Source organism: Pseudophryne corroboree, unplaced genomic scaffold (genome assembly GCF_028390025.1).
Source record: "Pseudophryne corroboree isolate aPseCor3 unplaced genomic scaffold, aPseCor3.hap2 scaffold_1226, whole genome shotgun sequence".
Taxonomy (NCBI): Eukaryota; Metazoa; Chordata; class Amphibia; order Anura; family Myobatrachidae; genus Pseudophryne; species Pseudophryne corroboree.
Genome location: NW_026967852.1, coordinates 5,368 through 24,780, shown reverse-complemented (window position 1 = coordinate 24,780; position 19,413 = coordinate 5,368). Strand labels below are relative to the sequence as shown.

At 48.8% G+C, this 19,413-nt stretch overlaps 22 non-coding genes and 3 pseudogenes across 22 annotated transcripts; 3 read left to right on the top strand and 22 right to left on the bottom strand.

The window, feature by feature from the left end:
- The first annotated feature begins 30 nt into the window (after positions 1 to 30).
- On the top strand, positions 31 to 194 carry LOC134992820 (U1 spliceosomal RNA). The gene has a single exon (XR_010196920.1). It is a non-coding gene; the product is annotated as a U1 spliceosomal RNA (small nuclear RNA).
- A 152-nt stretch (positions 195 to 346) lies between these two features.
- Positions 347 to 509, top strand: LOC134992834 (U1 spliceosomal RNA). The gene has a single exon (XR_010196934.1). It is a non-coding gene; the product is annotated as a U1 spliceosomal RNA (small nuclear RNA).
- Positions 510 to 1,337: 828 nt separating this feature from the next.
- LOC134992750 (U1 spliceosomal RNA) lies at positions 1,338 to 1,500 on the bottom strand. Its single transcript, XR_010196862.1, has one exon. It is a non-coding gene; the product is annotated as a U1 spliceosomal RNA (small nuclear RNA).
- A 468-nt stretch (positions 1,501 to 1,968) lies between these two features.
- LOC134992825 (U1 spliceosomal RNA) lies at positions 1,969 to 2,131 on the top strand. The gene has a single exon (XR_010196925.1). It is a non-coding gene; the product is annotated as a U1 spliceosomal RNA (small nuclear RNA).
- Positions 2,132 to 2,986: 855 nt separating this feature from the next.
- LOC134992770 (U1 spliceosomal RNA) lies at positions 2,987 to 3,122 on the bottom strand (annotated as a pseudogene).
- Positions 3,123 to 3,274: 152 nt separating this feature from the next.
- On the bottom strand, positions 3,275 to 3,438 carry LOC134992791 (U1 spliceosomal RNA). Its single transcript, XR_010196893.1, has one exon. It is a non-coding gene; the product is annotated as a U1 spliceosomal RNA (small nuclear RNA).
- A 674-nt stretch (positions 3,439 to 4,112) lies between these two features.
- On the bottom strand, positions 4,113 to 4,275 carry LOC134992774 (U1 spliceosomal RNA). Its single transcript, XR_010196881.1, has one exon. It is a non-coding gene; the product is annotated as a U1 spliceosomal RNA (small nuclear RNA).
- Positions 4,276 to 4,427: 152 nt separating this feature from the next.
- On the bottom strand, positions 4,428 to 4,591 carry LOC134992798 (U1 spliceosomal RNA). Its single transcript, XR_010196900.1, has one exon. It is a non-coding gene; the product is annotated as a U1 spliceosomal RNA (small nuclear RNA).
- A 674-nt stretch (positions 4,592 to 5,265) lies between these two features.
- On the bottom strand, positions 5,266 to 5,428 carry LOC134992824 (U1 spliceosomal RNA). Its single transcript, XR_010196924.1, has one exon. It is a non-coding gene; the product is annotated as a U1 spliceosomal RNA (small nuclear RNA).
- A 151-nt stretch (positions 5,429 to 5,579) lies between these two features.
- Positions 5,580 to 5,743, bottom strand: LOC134992812 (U1 spliceosomal RNA). The gene has a single exon (XR_010196912.1). It is a non-coding gene; the product is annotated as a U1 spliceosomal RNA (small nuclear RNA).
- A 674-nt stretch (positions 5,744 to 6,417) lies between these two features.
- On the bottom strand, positions 6,418 to 6,580 carry LOC134992760 (U1 spliceosomal RNA). The gene has a single exon (XR_010196873.1). It is a non-coding gene; the product is annotated as a U1 spliceosomal RNA (small nuclear RNA).
- A 152-nt stretch (positions 6,581 to 6,732) lies between these two features.
- Positions 6,733 to 6,896, bottom strand: LOC134992813 (U1 spliceosomal RNA). The gene has a single exon (XR_010196913.1). It is a non-coding gene; the product is annotated as a U1 spliceosomal RNA (small nuclear RNA).
- Positions 6,897 to 7,597: 701 nt separating this feature from the next.
- On the bottom strand, positions 7,598 to 7,733 carry LOC134992763 (U1 spliceosomal RNA; annotated as a pseudogene).
- Positions 7,734 to 7,885: 152 nt separating this feature from the next.
- On the bottom strand, positions 7,886 to 8,049 carry LOC134992790 (U1 spliceosomal RNA). The gene has a single exon (XR_010196892.1). It is a non-coding gene; the product is annotated as a U1 spliceosomal RNA (small nuclear RNA).
- Positions 8,050 to 8,723: 674 nt separating this feature from the next.
- On the bottom strand, positions 8,724 to 8,886 carry LOC134992833 (U1 spliceosomal RNA). Its single transcript, XR_010196933.1, has one exon. It is a non-coding gene; the product is annotated as a U1 spliceosomal RNA (small nuclear RNA).
- A 152-nt stretch (positions 8,887 to 9,038) lies between these two features.
- Positions 9,039 to 9,202, bottom strand: LOC134992787 (U1 spliceosomal RNA). Its single transcript, XR_010196889.1, has one exon. It is a non-coding gene; the product is annotated as a U1 spliceosomal RNA (small nuclear RNA).
- A 2,424-nt stretch (positions 9,203 to 11,626) lies between these two features.
- LOC134992779 (U1 spliceosomal RNA) lies at positions 11,627 to 11,790 on the bottom strand. Its single transcript, XR_010196883.1, has one exon. It is a non-coding gene; the product is annotated as a U1 spliceosomal RNA (small nuclear RNA).
- A 152-nt stretch (positions 11,791 to 11,942) lies between these two features.
- Positions 11,943 to 12,106, bottom strand: LOC134992753 (U1 spliceosomal RNA). Its single transcript, XR_010196865.1, has one exon. It is a non-coding gene; the product is annotated as a U1 spliceosomal RNA (small nuclear RNA).
- Positions 12,107 to 12,776: 670 nt separating this feature from the next.
- On the bottom strand, positions 12,777 to 12,940 carry LOC134992761 (U1 spliceosomal RNA). Its single transcript, XR_010196874.1, has one exon. It is a non-coding gene; the product is annotated as a U1 spliceosomal RNA (small nuclear RNA).
- An 835-nt stretch (positions 12,941 to 13,775) lies between these two features.
- On the bottom strand, positions 13,776 to 13,911 carry LOC134992762 (U1 spliceosomal RNA; annotated as a pseudogene).
- Positions 13,912 to 14,063: 152 nt separating this feature from the next.
- LOC134992776 (U1 spliceosomal RNA) lies at positions 14,064 to 14,227 on the bottom strand. Its single transcript, XR_010196882.1, has one exon. It is a non-coding gene; the product is annotated as a U1 spliceosomal RNA (small nuclear RNA).
- Positions 14,228 to 14,901: 674 nt separating this feature from the next.
- On the bottom strand, positions 14,902 to 15,064 carry LOC134992832 (U1 spliceosomal RNA). The gene has a single exon (XR_010196932.1). It is a non-coding gene; the product is annotated as a U1 spliceosomal RNA (small nuclear RNA).
- Positions 15,065 to 15,216: 152 nt separating this feature from the next.
- LOC134992797 (U1 spliceosomal RNA) lies at positions 15,217 to 15,380 on the bottom strand. The gene has a single exon (XR_010196899.1). It is a non-coding gene; the product is annotated as a U1 spliceosomal RNA (small nuclear RNA).
- A 673-nt stretch (positions 15,381 to 16,053) lies between these two features.
- Positions 16,054 to 16,216, bottom strand: LOC134992827 (U1 spliceosomal RNA). The gene has a single exon (XR_010196927.1). It is a non-coding gene; the product is annotated as a U1 spliceosomal RNA (small nuclear RNA).
- Positions 16,217 to 16,368: 152 nt separating this feature from the next.
- Positions 16,369 to 16,532, bottom strand: LOC134992795 (U1 spliceosomal RNA). Its single transcript, XR_010196897.1, has one exon. It is a non-coding gene; the product is annotated as a U1 spliceosomal RNA (small nuclear RNA).
- Between the last annotated feature and the right edge of the window lie 2,881 nt (positions 16,533 to 19,413).

Here is a 19,413-nt window from a genome sequence, read left to right as displayed (position 1 = left end):
CAGCGGCCCTCCCCAGCCCTATTCCAAATCATACTTATTTTGCATAGGAGATACCATGGTCATGAAGATTGTTCTCCCAGGGTGAGGTTCATTCATTGCATTTTGGGTATGCTGACCCCTGTGATTTCCCCAAATGTGGGAAACTCAACTGCATTATTTGTGGTAGTGGGGGACTGTGTTTGTGCTTTCCTCTGGTCAGCTCTGGTAAAAGTCAGATTTCTTTGTCTCAGATTTTCCTCTTGCCTTGTTCTTCTTTCGAGAGTTCCCTTGTGCTGCCTCAGTTGGATCTCCTTCACTTGACAGGGGGGTACCCGAGCAGCGACCCTCCCCAGCTCTAGCCCAACTCCTACTTACCTGCCAGGTGAGATACTATGATCATGAAGGTGCTTCTCCCAGGGCAAGGCTCACCCATTGCACTCTGGGTGTGCTGCTCCTGCGATTTCCCCAAATGTGGGAAACTTGACTGCATAATTTGTGTTTCCCCTGGTCGGCTCTCGTATAATTCAGATCTCTTTGTCTCAGGTCTCTCTCCAGCCTAGTTTGCTGTCTGTTTCCACTTCTCTTTTCTTCAGCCGCTCCCTTCTATACCCTTGTGCACTATCCTGACTTCTCCTCCCGTCTGCTTACTTTGTGCCTTCCAATGCACAATGCAAACTACAGGTAGTGCTGCAGGGCCCACACCCTTTTACTTGCCTTACAGAGCAGCTCTGGAGCTGTTAAAGTGCCCAGCTGCTGCAAGAAATCAGCTTGAATGCTTCAGGGGCTGGGGCATAGCCAACATGAGCCCCACACCGAAGGAGGGTGGAGGTGTTTAATGCAAACTAGGGGTCGGTCAAGCGCCGCAAAAGGCCACCATGCCCTGCACGCCCCTTTTCTGTTTTCATATGCAGACGAGGGTTGAAGCCAACTTTGACCCACTGCTTGGATGACATCACCATATGCAAATCCATCTGCGGCAGGCCTTCCCCCAGGAATGCTTGCACTAGTTGTTGCATTTGGTTTGTTGTTTGGGGGTGCTTCAGTATTAGTCAGCCTTCTGCTCCACCCTCCTTTGGTGTGGGGCTCATGTTGGCCATGTCCCATCCCCTGAAGCATTCAAGCAGATTTCTTGCAGCAGCTGGGCACTGTAACAGCTCCAGAGCTGCTCTGTAAGGCAAGTAAAAGGGTGTGGGCCCTGCAGCACTACCTGTAGTTTGCATTGTGCATTGGAAGGCACAAAGTAAGCAGACGGGAGGAGAAGTCAGGATAGTGCACAAGGGTATAGAAGGGAGCGGCTGAAGAAAAGAGAAGTGGAAACAGACAGCAAACTAGGCTGGAGAGAGATCTGAGACAAAGAGATCTGAATTATACGAGAGCCGACCAGGGGAAACACAAATTATGCAGTCAAGTTTCCCACATTTGGGGAAATCGCAGGGGCTGCACACCCAGAGTGCAATGGGTGAGCCTTGCCCTGGGAGAAGCACCTTCATGATCATAGTATCTCACCTGGCAGGTAAGTAGGAGTTGGGCTAGAGCTGGGGAGGGTCGCTGCTCGGGCACCCCCCTGTTAAGTGAAGGAGATCCAACTGAGGCAGCACAAGGGAACTCTCAAAAGAAGAACAAGGCTAGAGGAAGATCTGAAACAAAGAAATCTGACTTTTACCAGAGCTGACCAGAAGAAAACACAAACACAGTCCCCCACTACCACAAATAAAGCAGTCGAGTTTCCCACATTTGGGGAAATCACAGGGGTCAGCATACCCAAAATGCAATGAATGAACCTCACCTCGACTGCTTTATTTGTGGTAGTGGGGGACTGTGTTTGTGTTTTCTTCTGGTCAGCTCTGGTAAAAGTCAGATTTCTTTGTTTCAGATCTTCCTCTAGCCTTGTTCTTCTTTTGAGAGTTCCCTTGTGCTGCCTCAGTTGGATCTCCTTCACTTAACAGGGGGGTGCCCGAGCAGCGACCCTCCCCAGCTCTAGCCCAACTCATACTTACCTGCCAGGTGAGATACTATGATCATGAAGGTGCTTCTCCCAGGGCAAGGCTCACCCATTGCACTCTGGGTGTGCTGCCCCTGCGATTTCCCCAAATGTGGGAAACTTGACTGCATAATTTGTGTTTCCCCTGGTCGGCTATCGTATAATTCAGATCTCTTTGTCTCAGATCTCTCTCCAGCCTAGTTTGCTGTCTGTTTCCACTTCTCTTTTCTTCAGCCGCTCCCTTCTATACCCTTGTGCACTATCCTGACTTCTCCTCCCGTCTGCTTACTTTGTGCCTTCCAATGCACAATGCAAACTACAGGTAGTGCTGCAGGGCCCACACCCTTTTACTTGCCTTACAGAGCAGCTCTTGAGCTGTTACAGTGCCCAGCTGCTGCAAGAAATCTGCTTGAAAGCTTCAGGGGATGGGGCATGGCCAACATGAGCCCCACACCAAAGCAGGGTGCAGCAGAAGGCTGCCTAATACTGAAGCACCCCCAAACAACAAACCAAATGCAACAACTAGTGCAAGCATTCCTGGGGGAAGGCCTGCCGCAGATGGATTTGCATATGGTGATGTCATCCAAGCAGTGGGTCAAAGTTGGCTTCAACCCTCATCTGCATATGAAAACAGAAAAGGGGCGTGCAGGGCATGGTGGCCTTTTGCGGCGCTTGACTGACCCCTAGTTTGCATTAAACACCTCCACCCTCCTTCGGTGTGGGGCTGATGTTGGCTATGCCCCAGCCCCTGAAGCATTCAAGCTGATTTCTTGCAGCAGCTGGGCACTGTAACAGCTCCAGAGCTGCTCTGTAAGGCAAGTAAAAGGGTGTGGGCCCTGCAGCACTACCTGTAGTTTGCATTGTGCATTGGAAGGCACAAAGTAAGCAGACGGGAGGAGAAGTCAGGATAGTGCACAAGGGTATAGAAGGGAGCGGCTGAAGAAAAGAGAAGTGGAAACAGACAGCAAACTAGGCTGGAGAGAGACCTGAGACAAAGAGATCTGAATTATACGAGAGCCGACGAGGGGAAACACAAATTATGCAGTCAAGTTTCCCACATTTGGGGAAATCGCAGGAGCAGCACACCCAGAGTACAATGGGTGAGCCTTGCCCTGGGAGAAGCACCTTAATGATCATAGTATCTCACCTGGCAGGTAAGTAGGAGTTGGGCTAGAGCTGGGGAGGGTCGCTGCTCGGGTACCCCCCTGTAAAGTGAAGGAGATCCAACAAAGGCAGCACAAGGGAACTCTCGAAAGAAGAACAAGGCTAGAGGAAAATGTGAGACAAAGAAATCTGACTTTTACTAGAGCTGACCAGAGGAAAGCACAAACACAGTCCCCCACTACCACAAATAATGCAGTTGAGTTTCCCACATTTGGGGAAATCACAGGGGTCAGCATACCCAAAATGCAATGAATGAACCTCACCCTGGGAGAAAAATCTTCATGACCATGGTATCTCCTATGCAAAATAAGTATGATTTGGAATAGGGCTGGGGAGGGCCGCTGCTCATGCACATCTCTGTCAAGTAAAGGAGATTCAACTGAGGCAGCACAAGGGAACTCTCATCTGGGGACAACAACTGCAGGGAGAACATATATTTTCAGATGAACATGGGAGGGCAGAAAGCTGCCTAATACTGAAGCACCCCCAAACAACAAACCAAATGCAACAACTAGTGCAAGCATTCCTGGGGGAAGGCCTGCCGCAGATGGATTTGCATATGGTGATGTCATCCAAGCAGTGGGTCAAAGTTGGCTTCAACCCTCGTCTGCATATGAAAAGAGAAAAGGGGCGTGCAGGGCATGGTGGCCTTTTGCGGCACTTGGCTGACCCCTAGTTTGCATTAAACACCTCCACCCTCCTTTGGTGTGGGGCTCATGTTGGCTATGCCCCAGCCCCTGAAGCATTCAAGCTGATTTCTTGCAGCAGCTGGGCACTGTAACAGCTCCAGAGCTGCTCTGTAAGGCAAGTAAAAGGGTGTGGGCCCTGCAGCACTACCTGTAGTTCGCATTGTGCGTTGGAAGGCACAAAGTAAGCAGACAGGAGGAGAAGTCAGGATAGTGCGCAAGGGCATAGAAGGGAGCGGCTCAAGAAAAGAGAAGTGGAAACAGACAGCAAACTAGGCTGGAGAGAGACCTGAGACAAAGAGATCTGAATTATACGAGAGCCGACCAGGGGAAACACAAATTATGCAGTCAAGTTTCCCACATTTGGGGAAATCGCAGGAGCAGCACACCTAGAGTGCAATGGGTGAGCCTTGCCCTGGGAGAAGCACCTTCATGATCATAGTATCTCACCTGGCAGGTAAGTAGGAGTTGGGCTAGAGCTGGGGAGGATCGCTGCTCGGGTACCCCCCTGTAAACTGAAGGAGATCCAACTGAGGCAGCACAAGGGAACTCTCGAAAGAAGAACAAGGCTAGAGGAAAATCTGAGACAAAGAAATCTGACTTTTACCAGAGCTGACCAGAGGAAAGCACAAACACAGTCCCCCACTACCACAAATAATGCAGTCAAGTTTCCCACATTTGGGGAAATCACAGGGGTCAGCATACCCAAAATGCAATGAATGAACCTCACCCTGGGAGAACAATCTTCATGACCATGGTATCTCCTATGCAAAATAAGTATGATTTGGAATAGGGCTGGGGAGGGCCGCTGCTCATGCACATCTCTGTCAAGTAAAGGAGATTCAACTGAGGCAGCACAAGGGAACTCTCATCTGGGGACAACAACTGCAGGGAGAACACATATTTTCAGATGAACATGGGAGGGCAGAAGGCTGCCTAATACTGAAGCACCCCCAAACAACAAACCAAATGCAACTACTAGTGCAAGCATTCCTGGGGGAAGTTCTGCAGAAGACGGATTTGCATACGGTGATGTCATCCAAGCAGTGGGTCAAAGTTGGCTTCAACCCTCATCTGCATATGAAAAGAGAAAAGGAGCGTGCAGGGCATGGCGGCCTTTTGCGGTGCTTGGATGACCCCTAGTTCGCATTAAACACCTCCACCCTCCTTTGGTGTGGGGCTCATGTTGGCCATGCCCCATCCCCTGAAGCATTCAAGCTGATTTCTTGCAGCAGCTGGGCACTGTAACATCTCCAGAGCTGCTCTGTAAGGCAAGTAAAAGGGTGTGGGCCCTGCAGCACTACCTGTAGTTTGCATTGTGCATTGGAAGGCACAAAGTAAGCAGACGGGAGGAGAAGTCAGGATAGTGCACAAGGGTATAGAAGGGAGCGGCTGAAGAAAAGAGAAGTGGAAACAGACAGCAAACTAGGTTGGAGAGAGACCTGAGACAAAGAGATCTGAATTACACGAGAGCCGACCAGGGGAAACACAAATTATGCAGTCAAGTTTCCCACATTTGGGGAAATCGCAGGGGCAGCACACCCAGAGTGCAATGGGTGAGCCTTGCCCTGGGAGAAGCACCTTCATGATCATAGTATCTCACCTGGCAGGTAAGTAGGAGTTGGGCTAGAGCTGGGGAGGGTCTCTGCTTGGGCACCCCCCTGTCAAGTGAAGGAGATCCAACTGAGGCAGCACAAGGGAACTCTCGAAAGAAGAACAAGGCTAGAGGAAGATCTGAACAAAGAAATCTGACTTTTACCAGAGCTGACCAGAGGAAAACACAAACACAGTCCCCCACTACCACAAATAAAGCAGTCGAGTTTCCCACATTTGGGGAAATCACAGGGGTCAGCATACCCATAATGCAATGAATGAACCTCACCCTGGGAGAATAATCTTCATGACCATGGTATCTCCTATGCAAAATAAGTATGATTTGGGATAGAGCTGGGGAGGGCCGCTGCTCAGGCACATCTCTGTCAAGTAAAGGAGATTCAACTGAGGCAGCACAAGGGAACTCTCATCTGGGGACAACAACTGCAGGGAGAACACATATTTTCAGATGAACATGGGAGGGCAGAAGGCTGCCTAATACTGAAGCACCCCCAAACAACAAACCAAATGCAACAACTAGTGCAAGCATTCCTGGGGGAAGTTCTGCAGAAGACGGATTTGCATACGGTGATGTCATCCAAGCAGTGGGTCAAAGTTGGCTTCAACCCTCATCTGCATATGAAAAGAGAAAAGGGGCGTGCAGGGCATGGCGGCCTTTTGCGGTGCTTGGATGACCCCTAGTTCGCATTAAACACCTCCACCCTCCTTTGGTGTGGGGCTCATGTTGGCCATGCCCCATCCCCTGAAGCATTCAAGCTGATTTCTTGCAGCAGCTGGGCACTGTAACAGCTCCAGAGCTGCTCTGTAAGGCAAGTAAAAGGGTGTTGGCCCTGCAGCACTACCTGTAGTTTGCATTGTGCATTGGAAGGCACAAAGTAAGCAGACGGGAGGAGAAGTCAGGATAGTGCACAAGGGTATAGAAGGGAGCGGCTGAAGAAAAGAGAAGTGGAAACAGACAGCAAACTAGGCTGGAGAGAGACCTGAGACAAAGAGATCTGAATTATACGAGAGCCGACCAGGGGAAACACAAATTATGCAGTCAAGTTTCCCACATTTGGGGAAATCACAGGAGCAGCACACCCAGAGTACAATGGGTGAGCCTTGCCCTGGGAGAAGCACCTTCATGATCATAGTATCTCACCTGGCAGGTAAGTAGGAGTTGGGCTAGAGCTGGGGAGGGTCGCTGCTCGGGTACCCCCCTGTAAAGTGAAGGAGATCCAACTGAGGCAGCACAAGGGAACTCTCGAAAAAAGAACAAGGCTAAAGGAAAATCTGAGACAAAGAAATCTGACTTTTACCAGAGCTGACCAGAGGAAAGCACAAACACAGTCTCCCACTACCACAAATAATGCAGTCAAGTTTCCCACATTTGGGGAAATCACAGGGGTCAGCATACCCAAAATGCAATGAATGAACCTCACCCTGGGAGAAAAATCTTCATGACCATGGTATCTCCTATGCAAAATAAGTATGATTTGGAATAGGGCTGGGGAGGGCCGCTGCTCATGCACATCTCTGTCAAGTAAAGGAGATTCAACTGAGGCAGCACAAGGGAACTCTCATCTTGGGACAACAACTGCAGGGAGAACATATATTTTCAGATGAACATGGGAGGGCAGAAGGCTGCCTAATACTGAAGCACCCCCAAACAACAAACCAAATGCAACAACTAGTGCAAGCATTCCTGGGGGAAGGCCTGCCGCAGATGGATTTGCATATGGTGATGTCATCCAAGCAGTGGGTCAAAGTTGGCTTCAACCCTCGTCTGCATATGAAAAGAGAAAAGGGGCGTGCAGGGCATGGTGGCCTTTTGCGGCGCTTGGCTGACCCCTAGTTTGCATTAAACACCTCCACCCTCCTTTGGTGTGGGGCTCATGTTGGCTATGCCCCAGCCCCTGAAGCATTCAAGCTGATTTCTTGCAGCAGCTGGGCACTGTAACAGCTCCAGAGCTGCTCTGTAAGGCAAGTAAAAGGGTGTGGGCCCTGCAGCACTACCTGTAGTTTGCATTGTGCATTGGAAGGCACAAAGTAAGCAGACGGGAGGAGAAGTCAGGATAGTGCACAAGGGTATAGAAGGGAGCGGCTGAAGAAAAGAGAAGTGGAAACAGACAGCAAACTAGGCTGGAGAGAGACCTGAGACAAAGAGATCTGAATTATACGAGAGCCGACGAGGGGAAACACAAATTATGCAGTCAAGTTTCCCACATTTGGGGAAATCGCAGGAGCAGCACACCCAGAGTGCAATGGTTGAGCCTTGCCCTGGGAGAAGCACCTTCATGATCATAGTATCTCACCTGGCAGGTAAGTAGGAGTTGGGCTAGAGCTGGGGAGGGTCGCTGCTCGGGTTCCCCCCTGTGAAGTGAAGGAGATCCAACTGAGGCAGCACCAGGGAACTCTCGAAAGAAGAACAAGGCTAGAGGAAGATCTGAGACAAAGAAATCTGACTTTTACCAGAGCTGACCAGAGGAAAGCACAAACACAGTCCCCCACTACCACAAATAATGCAGTCGAGTTTCCCACATTTGGGAAAATCACAGGGGTCAGCATACCCAGAATGCAATGAATGAACCTCACCCTGGGAGAACAATCTTCATGACCATGGTATCTCCTATGCAAAATAAGTATGATTTGGGATAGGGCTGGTGAGGGCAGCTGCTCAGGCACATCTCTGTCAAGTAAAGGAGATTCAACTGAGGCAGCACAAGTGAACTCTCATCTGGGGACAACAACTGCAGGGAGACCACATCTTTTCAGATGAACATGGGAGGGCGGAAGGCTGCCTAATACTGAAGCACCATCAAATATCAAACCATATGCAACAACTAGTACAAGCACTCCTGGGGGAAGGTCTGCAGCAGACGGATTTGCATACGGTGATGTTATCCAAGCAGTGGGCCAAAGTTGACTGGAACCCTCATCTGCATATGAAAAGAGAAAAGGGGCATGCAGGGCATGGCGGCCTTTTGCAGTGCTTGGATGACCCCTAGTTCGCATTAAACACCTCCCCCCTCCTTTGGTGTGGGGCTCATGTTGGCCATGCCCCATCCCCTGAAGCATTCAAGCTGATTTCTTGCAGCAGCTGGGCACTGTAACAGCTCCAGAGCTGCTCTGTAAGGCAAGTAAAAGGGTGTTGGCCCTGCAGCACTACCTGTAGTTTGCATTGTGCATTGGAAGGCACAAAGTAAGCAGACGGGAGGAGAAGTCAGGATAGTGCACAAGGGTATAGAAGGGAGCGGCTGAAGAAAAGAGAAGTGGAAACAGACAGCAAACTAGGCTGGAGAGAGACCTGAGACAAATAGATCTGAATTATACGAGAGCCGACCAGGGGAAACACAAATTATGCAGTCAAGTTTCCCACATTTGGGGAAATCGCAGGGGCAGCACACCCAGAGTGCAATGGGTGAGCCTTGCCCTGGGAGAAGCACCTTCATGATCATAGTATCTCACCTGGCAGGTAAGTAGGAGTTGGGCTAGAGCTGGGGAGGGTCGCTGTTCGGGCACCCCCCTGTCAAGTGAAAGAGATCCAACTGAGGCAGCACAAGGGAACTCTCGAAAGAAGAACAAGGCTAGAGGAAGATCTGAGACAAAGAAATCTGACTTTTACCAGAGCTGACCAGAGGAAAGCACAAACACAGTCCCCCACTACCACAAATAATGCAGTCGAGTTTCCCACATTTGGGAAAATCACAGGGGTCAGCATACCCAGAATGCAATGAATGAACCTCACCCTGGGAGAACAATCTTCATGACCATGGTATCTCCTATGCAAAATAAGTATGATTTGGGATAGGGCTGGTGAGGGCCGCTGCTCAGGCACATCTCTGTCAAGTAAAGGAGATTCAACTGAGGCAGCACAAGGGAACTCTCATCTGGGGACAACAACTGCAGGGAGACCACATCTTTTCAGATGAACATGGGAGGGCGGAAGGCTGCCTAATACTGAAGCACCATCAAATATCAAACCATATGCAACAACTAGTACAAGCACTCCTTGGGGAAGGTCTGCAGCAGACGGATTTGCATACGGTGATGTTATCCAAGCAGTGGGCCAAAGTTGACTGGAACCCTCATCTGCATATGAAAAGAGAAAAGGGGCATGCAGGGCATGGCGGCCTTTTGCAGTGCTTGGATGACCCCTAGTTCGCATTAAACACCCCCACCCTCCTTTGGTGTGGGGCTCATGTTGGCCATGCCCCATCCCCTGAAGCATTCAAGCTGATTTCTTGCAGCAGCTGGGCACTGTAACAGCTCCAGAGCTGTTCTGTAAGGCAAGTAAAAGGGTGTGGGCCCTGCAGCACCACCTGTTGTTCGCATTGTGCGTTGGAAGGCACAAATTAAGCAGACGGGAGGAGAAGTCAGGATAGTGCGCAAGGGCATACTTTTCTCTTAGTCCGGGGGCAAGGCTTCAAAATGGGGTCTGCAACGGAGGAGACACAGGGGGCGTGGTCACAGCAGCTTTTCTCTACAGCCTGCACCAGCAGGAGCCTACACCATTTTTTATGATCACGCTGAACTGCAGTGCGACTGCAATTACAGCATGGTCAAGAAGGGAGGCGTCATGCTGGGTGGCCATGCCCTGTCACTGTGCAGGAGCCAGCACAGCTCACACACTAGTCCCCGGGTGCAGCCCCCAACCCCCGGGACACCCGGAGCAACAAAATGTAGATTCAGGCCACCAGGCCACGCCCCTACCTATGAAACCATGCCTCCTTTTTACCATTGCGCTGTTTATCTGCGCGCACTGCATTACAATCTCCCTCGCCACCTTTCTGGGTGTCACCAGTGATAGTGACACCTCTGCCATGCTTGTAGCAGCTGGTCCTAAGATCTACGCCTCAAGCCCTGAGTGTTTGCCCTTGTGACTTGTTGATCATCATAGCGAAGCAGATGCTTACAGAAAACTGCAGGGGCTTAGATTGAAAATAAAAAAATTGATGGGTATAAGGTAGAGAGGAGCGGGTTCGGTTCTCCGAGAACCGAATTCCCCACGAACTCCACGTGGTTTACACTGGTCCGAGGCAGGCTCGGTTGTTCCCGCCTGACTCGGAAAACCTGAACAAGGGAAAATGTCATCATCCCGCTGTCGGATTCTTGCGAGATTCGGATTCCATATAAAGAGCTGCGCGTTGCTGCCATTTTTACTCGTGCATTGAAGAGAGAGCGGAGAGGACGTGGCTATGTTCTCTCAGTGGAAATCTCAATATCAGTGCTCAGTATCAGTGGTTACTTATTGCTGCTCAGTAATACTAGCAGTGTGTCTCTCCTGCTCAGTGTCAGTTCTCAGTAGTATCCTCATCAGTGCTCAGTATCACTGCTCATTGTCTTGTGCTGCATTGTGGTGCTCAGCATACTACAGTACATTACTAATAGTCCAGTGCTGCATCTTGCTGCTCAGTGTCAGTTCTAGTATCCTCATCAGTGCTCACTATCACTGCTCATTGCATTGTGGTGTTCTGTATACTACAGTAACATAGTAATATAGTATATATAGAGGAGCGGGTTCGGTTCTCCGAGAACCGAATTCCCGACGAACTCCACGTGGTTTACACTGGTCCGTGGCAGGCTCGGTTGTTCCCGCCTGACTCGGAAAACCTGAACAAGGGAAAATGTCATCATCCCGCTGTCGGATTCTCGCGAGATTCGGATTCCATATAAAGAGCTGCGCGTTGCCGCCATTTTTACTCGTGCATTGAAGAGAGAGCGGAGAGGACGTGGCTATGTTCTCTCAGTGGAAATCTCAATATCAGTGCCCAGTATCAGTGGTTACTTATTGCTGCTCAGTAATACTAGTAGTGTGTCTCTCCTGCTCAGTGTCAGTTCTCAGTAGTATCCTCATCAGTGCTCAGTATCACTGCTCATTGTCTTGTGCTGCATTGTGGTGCTCAGCATACAACAGTACATTACTAATAGTCCAGTGCTGCATCTTGCTGCTCATGTTGGCTATGCCCCAGCCCCTGAAGCATTCAAGCTGATTTCTTGCAGCAGCTGGGCACTGTAACAGCTCCAGAGCTGCTCTGTAAGGCAAGTAAAAGGGTGTTGGCCCTGCAGCACTACCTGTAGTTTGCATTGTGCGTTGGAAGGCACAAAGTAAGCAGACAGGAGAAGTCAGGAGAGTGCACAAGGGCATAGAAGGCAGGGGCTCAAGAAAAGAGAAGTGGAAACAGACAGCAAACTAGGCTGGAGAGAGACCTGAGACAAAGAGATCTGAATTATACGAGTAGCCGACCAGAGGAAACACAAATTATGCAGTCAAGTGTCCCACATTTGGGGAAATCGTAGGAGCAGCACACCCAGAGTGCAATGGGTGAGCCTTGCCCTGGTAGAAGCACCTTCCTGATCATAGTATCTCACTTGGCAGGTAAGTAGGAGTTGGGCTTGAGCTGGGGAGGGTCGCTGCTCGGGCACCCCCCTGTCAAGTGAAGGAGATCCAACTGAGGCAGCACAAGGAAACTCTCAAAAAAAGAACAAGGCTAGAGGAAGATCTGAGACAAAGAAATCTGACTTTTACCAGAGCTGACCAGAGGAAAGCACAAACACAGTCCCCCACTACCACAAATAATGCAGTCGAGTTTCCCACATTTGGGGAAATCACAGGGGTCAGCATACCCAGAATGCAATGAATGAACCTCACCCTGGGAGAACAATCTTCATGACCATGGTATCTCCTATGCAAAATAAGTATGATTTGGGATAGGGCTGGGGAGGGCCGCTGCTCAGGCACATCTCTTTCAAGTAAAGGAGATTCAACTGAGGCAGCACAAGGGAACTCTCATCTGGGGACAACAACTGCAGGGAGAACACATATTTTCAGATGAACATGGGAGAGCTGAAGGCTGCCTAATACTGAAGCACCCCAAACAACAAACCAAATGCAACAACTAGTACAAGCATTCCTGGGGGAAGGTCTGCAGAAGACGGATTTGCATACGGTGATGTCATCCAAGCAGTGGGCCAAAGTTGGCTGGAACCCTCATCTGCATATGAAAAGAGAAAAGGGGTATGCAGGGCATGGCGGCCTTTTGCGGCGCTTGGATGACCCTTAGTTCGCATTAAACACCTCCACCCTCCGTCGGTGTGGGGCTCATGTTGGCTATGCCCCAGCCCCTGAAGCATTCAAGCTGATTTCTTGCAGCAGCTGGGCACTGTAACAGCTCCAGAGCTGCTCTGAAAGGCAAGTAAAAGGGTGTGGGCCCTGCAGCACTACCTGTAGTTTGCATTGTGCGTTGGAAGGCACAAAGTAAGCAGACAGGAGAAGTCAGGAGAGTGCACAAGGGCATAGAAGGCAGCGGCTCAAGAAAAGAGAAGTGGAAACAGACAGCAAACTAGGCTGGAGAGAGACCTGAGACAAAGAGATCTGAATTATACGAGTAGCCGACTAGAGGAAACACAAATTATGCAGTCAAGTGTCCCACATTTGGGGAAATCGTAGGAGCAGCACACCCAGAGTGCAATGGGTGAGCCTTGCCCTGGGAGAAGCACCTTCCTGATCATAGTATCTCACCTGGCAGGTAAGTAGGAGTTGGGCTAGAGATGGGGAGGGTCGCTGCTCGGGCACCCCCCTGTCAAGTGAAGTTCTGCAGAAGACGGATTTGCATACGGTGATGTCATCCAAGCAGTGGGTCAAAGTTGGCTTCAACCCTCATCTGCATATGAAAAGAGAAAAGGGGCGTGCAGGGCATGGCGGCCTTTTGCGGTGCTTGGATGACCCCTAGTTCGCATTAAACACCTCCACCCTCCTTTGGTGTGGGGCTCATGTTGGCCATGCCCCATCCCCTGAAGATGAACATGGGAGGGCAGAAGGCTGCCTAATACTGAAGCACCCCCAAACAACAAACCAAATGCAACAACTAGTGCAAGCATTCCTGGGGGAAGGCCTGCCGCAGATGGATTTGCATATGGTGATGTCATCCAAGCAGTGGGTCAAAGTTGGCTTCAACCCTCGTCTGCATATGAAAAGAGAAAAGGGGCGTGCAGGGCATGGTGGCCTTTTGCGGCGCTTGGCTGACCCCTAGTTTGCATTAAACACCTCCACCCTCCTTTGGTGTGGGGCTCATGTTGGCTATGCCCCAGCCCCTGAAGCATTCAAGCTGATTTCTTGCAGCAGCTGGGCACTGTAACAGCTCCAGAGCTGCTCTGTAAGGCAAGTAAAAGGGTGTGGGCCCTGCAGCACTACCTGTAGTTTGCATTGTGCATTGGAAGGCACAAAGTAAGCAGACGGGAGGAGAAGTCAGGATAGTGCACAAGGGTATAGAAGGGAGCGGCTGAAGAAAAGAGAAGTGGAAACAGACAGCAAACTAGGCTGGAGAGAGACCTGAGACAAAGAGATCTGAATTATACGAGAGCCGACGAGGGGAAACACAAATTATGCAGTCAAGTTTCCCACATTTGGGGAAATCGCAGGAGCAGCACACCCAGAGTGCAATGGTTGAGCCTTGCCCTGGGAGAAGCACCTTCATGATCATAGTATCTCACCTGGCAGGTAAGTAGGAGTTGGGCTAGAGCTGGGGAGGGTCGCTGCTCGGGTTCCCCCCTGTGAAGTGAAGGAGATCCAACTGAGGCAGCACCAGGGAACTCTCGAAAGAAGAACAAGGCTAGAGGAAGATCTGAGACAAAGAAATCTGACTTTTACCAGAGCTGACCAGAGGAAAGCACAAACACAGTCCCCCACTACCACAAATAATGCAGTCGAGTTTCCCACATTTGGGAAAATCACAGGGGTCAGCATACCCAGAATGCAATGAATGAACCTCACCCTGGGAGAACAATCTTCATGACCATGGTATCTCCTATGCAAAATAAGTATGATTTGGGATAGGGCTGGTGAGGGCAGCTGCTCAGGCACATCTCTGTCAAGTAAAGGAGATTCAACTGAGGCAGCACAAGTGAACTCTCATCTGGGGACAACAACTGCAGGGAGACCACATCTTTTCAGATGAACATGGGAGGGCGGAAGGCTGCCTAATACTGAAGCACCATCAAATATCAAACCATATGCAACAACTAGTACAAGCACTCCTGGGGGAAGGTCTGCAGCAGACGGATTTGCATACGGTGATGTTATCCAAGCAGTGGGCCAAAGTTGACTGGAACCCTCATCTGCATATGAAAAGAGAAAAGGGGCATGCAGGGCATGGCGGCCTTTTGCAGTGCTTGGATGACCCCTAGTTCGCATTAAACACCTCCCCCCTCCTTTGGTGTGGGGCTCATGTTGGCCATGCCCCATCCCCTGAAGCATTCAAGCTGATTTCTTGCAGCAGCTGGGCACTGTAACAGCTCCAGAGCTGCTCTGTAAGGCAAGTAAAAGGGTGTGGGCCCTGCAGCACTACCTGTAGTTTGCATTGTGCATTGGAAGGCACAAAGTAAGCAGACGGGAGGAGAAGTCAGGATAGTGCACAAGGGTATAGAAGGGAGCGGCTGAAGAAAAGAGAAGTGGAAACAGACAGCAAACTAGGCTGGAGAGAGACCTGAGACAAATAGATCTGAATTATACGAGAGCCGACCAGGGGAAACACAAATTATGCAGTCAAGTTTCCCACATTTGGGGAAATCGCAGGGGCAGCACACCCAGAGTGCAATGGGTGAGCCTTGCCCTGGGAGAAGCACCTTCATGATCATAGTATCTCACCTGGCAGGTAAGTAGGAGTTGGGCTAGAGCTGGGGAGGGTCGCTGCTCGGGTACCCCCCTGTCAAGTGAAGGAGATCCAACTGAGGCAGCACAATGGAACTCTCGAAAGAAGAACAAGGCTAGAGGAAAATCTGAGACAAAGAAATCTGACTTTTACCAGAGATGACCAGAGGAAAGCACAAACACAGTCCCCCACTACCACAAATAATGCAGTCAAGTTTCCCACATTTGGGGAAATCACAGGGGTCAGCATACCCAAAATGCAATGAATGAACCTCACCCTGGGAGAACAATCTTCATGACCATGGTATCTCCTATGCAAAATAAGTATGATTTGGAATAGGGCTGGGGAGGGCCGCTGCTCATGCACATCTCTGTCAAGTAAAGGAGATTCAACTGAGGCAGCACAAGGGAACTCTCATCTGGGGACAACAACTGCAGGGAGAACACATATTTTCAGATGAACATGGGAGGGCAGAAGGCTGCCTAATACTGAAGCACCCCCAAACAACAAACCAAATGCAACAACTAGTGCAAGCATTCCTGGGGGAAGTTCTGCAGAAGACGGATTTGCATACGGTGATGTCATCCAAGCAGTGGGTCAAAGTTGGCTTCAACCCTCATCTGCATATGAAAAGAGAAAAGGGGCGTGCAGGGATGGCGGCCTTTTGCGGTGCTTGGATGACCCCTAGTTCGCATTAAACACCTCCACCCTCCTTTGGTGTGGGGCTCATGTTGGCCATGCCCCATCCCCTGAAGCATTCAAGCTGATTTCTTGCAGCAGCTGGGCACTGTAACAGCTCCAGAGCTGCTCTGTAAGGCAAGTAAAAGGGTGTGGGCCCTGCAGCACTACCTGTAGTTTGCATTGTGCATTGGAAGGCACAAAGTTAGCAGACGGGAGGAGAAGTCAGGATAGTGCACAAGGGTATAGAAGGGAGCGGTTGAAGAAAAGAGAAGTGGAAACAGACAGCAAACTAGGCTGGAGAGAGACCTGAGACAAAGAGATCTGAATTATACGAGAGCCGACCAGGGGAAACACAAATTATGCAGTCAAGTTTCCCACATTTGGGGAAATCGCAGGGGCAGCACACCCAGAGTGCAATGGGTGAGCCTTGCCCTGGGAGAAGCACCTTCATGATCATAGTATCTCACCTGGCAGGTAAGTAGGAGTTGGGCTAGAGCTGGGGAGGGTCGCTGTTCGGGCACCCCCCTGTCAAGTGAAAGAGATCCAACTGAGGCAGCACAAGGGAACTCTCGAAAGAAGAACAAGGCTAGAGGAAGATCTGAGACAAAGAAATCTGACTTTTACCAGAGCTGACCAGAGGAAAGCACAAACACAGTCCCCCACTACCACAAATAATGCAGTCGAGTTTCCCACATTTGGGAAAATCACAGGGGTCAGCATACCCAGAATGCAATGAATGAACCTCACCCTTGGAGAACAATCTTCATGACCATGGTATCTCCTATGCAAAATAAGTATGATTTGGGATAGGGCTGGTGAGGGCAGCTGCTCAGGCACATCTCTGTCAAGTAAAGGAGATTCAACTGAGGCAGCACAAGTGAACTCTCATCTGGGGACAACAACTGCAGGGAGACCACATCTTTTCAGATGAACATGGGAGGGCGGAAGGCTGCCTAATACTGAAGCACCATCAAATATCAAACCATATGCAACAACTAGTACAAGCACTCCTGGGGGAAGGTCTGCAGCAGACGGATTTGCATACGGTGATGTTATCCAAGCAGTGGGCCAAAGTTGACTGGAACCCTCATCTGCATATGAAAAGAGAAAAGGGGCAAGCAGGGCATGGCGGCCTTTTGCAGTGCTTGGATGACCCCTAGTTCGCATTAAACACCTCCCCCCTCCTTTGGTGTGGGGCTCATGTTGGCCATGCCCCATCCCCTGAAGCATTCAAGCTGATTTCTTGCAGCAGCTGGGCACTGTAACAGCTCCAGAGCTGCTCTGTAAGGCAAGTAAAAGGGTGTGGGCCCTGCAGCACTACCTGTAGTTTGCATTCTAGTGTCTTTCGTTTGGGAGAAAAATGCAAAGGTACAATACAGCTTTTCCTTGCCGATATCTCTCTTTTGCAAAGAGCTAGGCATTGGAAAATTCAGGGCTATACCGTGTAGATGAAGCACTAACAGGAGGCTTTTAAATTTTCATTCTAGTGTCTTTCGTTTGGGAGAAAAATGCAAAGGTACAATACAGCTTTTCCTTGCCAATATCTCTCTTTTGCAAAGAGCTAGGCATTGGAAAATTCAGGGCTATAACGTGTAGATGAAGCACTAACAGGAGGCTTTAAAATTTTCATTCTAGTGTCTTTCGTTTGGGAGAAAAATGCAAAAGTACAATGCAGCTTTTCCTTGCCGATATCTCTCTTTTGCAAAGAGATAGGCATTGGAAAATTCAGGGCTATAACGTGTAGATGAAGCACTAACAGGAGGCTTTAAAATTTTCATTCTAGTGTCTTTCGTTTGGGAGAAAAATGCAAAGGTACAATACAGCTTTTCCTTGCCGATATCTCTCTTTTGCAAAGAGCTAGGCATTGGAAAATTCAGGGCTATAACGTGTAGATGAAGCACTAACAGTAGGCTTTAAAATTTTCATTCTAGTGTCTTTCGTTTGGGAGAAAAATGCAAAGGTACAATACAGCTTTTCCTTGCCAATATCTCTCTTTTGCAAAGAGCTAGGCATTGGAAAATTCAGGGCTATAACGTGTAGATGAAGCACTAACAGGAGGCTTTAAAATTTTCATTCTAGTGTCTTTCGTTTGGGAGAAAAATGCAAAAGTACAATGCAGCTTTTCCTTGCCGATATCTCTCTTTTGCAAAGAGATAGGCATTGGAAAATGCAGGGCTATAACGTGTAGATGAAGCACTAACAGGAGGCTTTAAAATTTTCATTCTAGTGTCTTTCGTTTGGGAGAAAAATGCAAAGGTACAATACAGCATTTCCTTGCCGATATCTCTCTTTTGCAAAGAGATAGGCATTGGAAAATTCAGGGCTATAACGTGTAGATGAAGCACTAACAGGAGGCTTTAAAATTTTCATTCTAGTGTCTTTCGTTTGGGAGAAAAATGCAAAGGTACAATACAGCTTTTCCTTGCCGATATCTCTCTTTTGCAAAGAGATAGGCATTGGAAAATTCAGGGCTATAACGTGTAGATGAAGCACTAACAGGAGGCTTTAACATTTTCATTCTAGTGTACTTCGTTTGGGAGAAAAATGCAAAGGTACAATACAGCTTTTCCTTGCCGATATCTCTCTTTTGCAAAGAGATAGGCATTGGAAAATTCAGGGCTATAACGTGTAGATGAAGCACTAATAGGAGGCTTTAAAATTTTCATTCTAGTGTCCTTCGTTTGGGAGAAAAATGCAAAGGTACAATACAGCTTTTCCTTGCCGATATCTCTCTTTTGCAAAGAGATAGGCATTGGAAAATTCAGGGCTATAACGTGTAGATGAAGCACTAACAGGAGGCTTTAAAATTTTCATTCTAGTGTCTTTCGTTTGGGAGAAAAATGCAAAGGTACAATACAGTTTTTCCTTGCCGATATCTCTCTTTTGCAAAGAGATAGGCATTGGAAAATTCAGGGCTATAACGTGTAGATGAAGCACTAACAGGAGGCTTTAAAATTTTCATTCTAGTGTCTTTCGTTTGGGAGAAAAATGCAAAGGTACAATACAGCTTTTCCTTGCCAATATCTCTCTTTTGCAAAGAGCTAGGCATTGGAAAATTCAGGGCAATAACGTGTAGATGAAGCACTAACAGGAGGCTTTAAAATTTTCATTCTAGTGTCTTTCGTTTGGGAGAAAAATGCAAAAGTACAATGCAGCTTTTCCTTGCCGATATCTCTCTTTTGCAAAGAGATAGGCATTGGAAAATGCAGGGCTATAACGTGTAGATGAAGCACTAACAGGAGGCTTTAAAATTTTCATTCTAGTGTCTTTCGTTTGGGAGAAAAATGCAAAGGTACAATACAGCATTTCCTTGCCGATATCTCTCTTTTGCAAAGAGATAGGCATTGGAAAATTCAGGGCTATAACGTGTAGATGAAGCACTAACAGGAGGCTTTAAAATTTTCATTCTAGTGTCTTTCGTTTGGGAGAAAAATGCAAAGGTACAATACAGCTTTTCCTTGCCGATATCTCTCTTTTGCAAAGAGCTAGGCATTGGAAAATTCAGGGCTATACCGCGTACATGAAGCACTAACAGGAGGCTTTTAAATTTTCATTCTAGTGTCTTTCGTTTGGGAGAAAAATGCAAAGGTACAATACAGCTTTTCCTTGCCAATATCTCTCTTTTGCAAAGAGCTAGGCATTGGAAAATTCAGGGCTATAACGTGTAGATGAAGCACTA